This window comes from Lissotriton vulgaris, unplaced genomic scaffold (genome assembly GCF_964263255.1).
Source record: "Lissotriton vulgaris unplaced genomic scaffold, aLisVul1.2 SCAFFOLD_2573, whole genome shotgun sequence".
Taxonomy (NCBI): domain Eukaryota; kingdom Metazoa; phylum Chordata; class Amphibia; order Caudata; family Salamandridae; genus Lissotriton; species Lissotriton vulgaris.
Window position 1 is genome coordinate 324656 of NW_028254733.1, and position 1151 is coordinate 325806.

General features: G+C 54.4%; 1 non-coding gene across 1 annotated transcript; it reads left to right on the top strand.

Annotated features, from left to right (window-relative positions):
- Positions 1 to 681: 681 nt before the first annotated feature.
- Positions 682 to 800, top strand: LOC147659445 (5S ribosomal RNA). The gene has a single exon (XR_015307257.1). It is a non-coding gene; the product is annotated as a 5S ribosomal RNA (ribosomal RNA).
- Positions 801 to 1151: the final 351 nt, after the last annotated feature.

A 1151-nucleotide genomic window follows, 5' to 3' on the forward strand; every position in this document is an offset into this window, starting at 1 on the left:
ACACCTAATCTAACTCGCTAAGAGCACTTTTAAAAAAAAAAAGAAAAAACATATTCTGCTCTCCTCCTCTCCTCTCCGCTTTTTTTTCCTTCTTTTTTTTTTCATGTATTTTATACAAAATCCGGCATGGAGTTTACAATATGCCTGGCCCTTAACTGTAAACTCGAAAACTGAAAGAAAAGGAAGAAAAGCTTTGCCCTAGGACAGAGGGCTCCCAGTGGGGAGCTGCTGCAAGCTGCTGCTGCTGATGATGGGCAGCGCCGGCCCCGGTTCCGGGCCCCCCTCTCTCGGCTGGGAGCGAGCAGGGGGCTGCTGAGGCAGAGAGCCAGGCGGGTGACCTGAAGGGCCCTGGACTACTCGGGCCCTCACCTCACTCGCTCAGTGCAAAGCAAGAAGTGCCTGGAGGCCAGTGCGAAGCAAGGCTAGGCGCTTGTTAAATGAAAAGGCCAGGCTGCTGGTGTGCTGGTGCTGCTGCTGCTGCTAGTGCCGGCCCCTTTCTTTAGAAGGGCGGTCCCAGCTTCAGCAAGCGCGAGAGATGGCCGTGCTTGGCCGTGTGCAGGAACTTTGAAAGGGAGGGCAGGTGTTTAAAGGGACTGGAAGTGTTTAAATGCACTGGAAGGGAGCCTGGTGACGTGACAGGGGCTGGCTCAGCACAAGAGGCCTGCACCGGCAGGCTCTCGTGCCTACGGCCATACCACCCTGAATGCGCCCGATCTCGTCCGATCTCGGAAGCTAAGCAGGGTCGGGCCTGGTTAGTACTTGGATGGGAGACCGCCTGGGAATACCAGGTGCTGTAGGCATTTTGCTTCTCGCTAGAGGCACTTCTGGTTTTTTCTTCTTCTGTTTTTTGGGGGTGGGGGCATTTCTTCTATTCTTTTATTGTATCTTTCTTCAAAAAGAAAACGCCATCAAGTCCACAACACGCAGGGTCCATAACTTTCCATTCGGAAATTGAAAATTCGGCTGAACTTTACACTGGGTCAAAAAAGATGAAACCCTTTGCCCCAAGATAGGACAGGGGACAGGGGACAGGGGACCCACCCCCCAGCGCAGGGTTTTCTTCTGCTGCTGCTGGGCTGCTCCGGGTGCAGGATCGGTTCCTGGTCGCCCTCTTTTGGCCTTCCCCAGTAGCCCGGGAGCAGGGGGAGGGC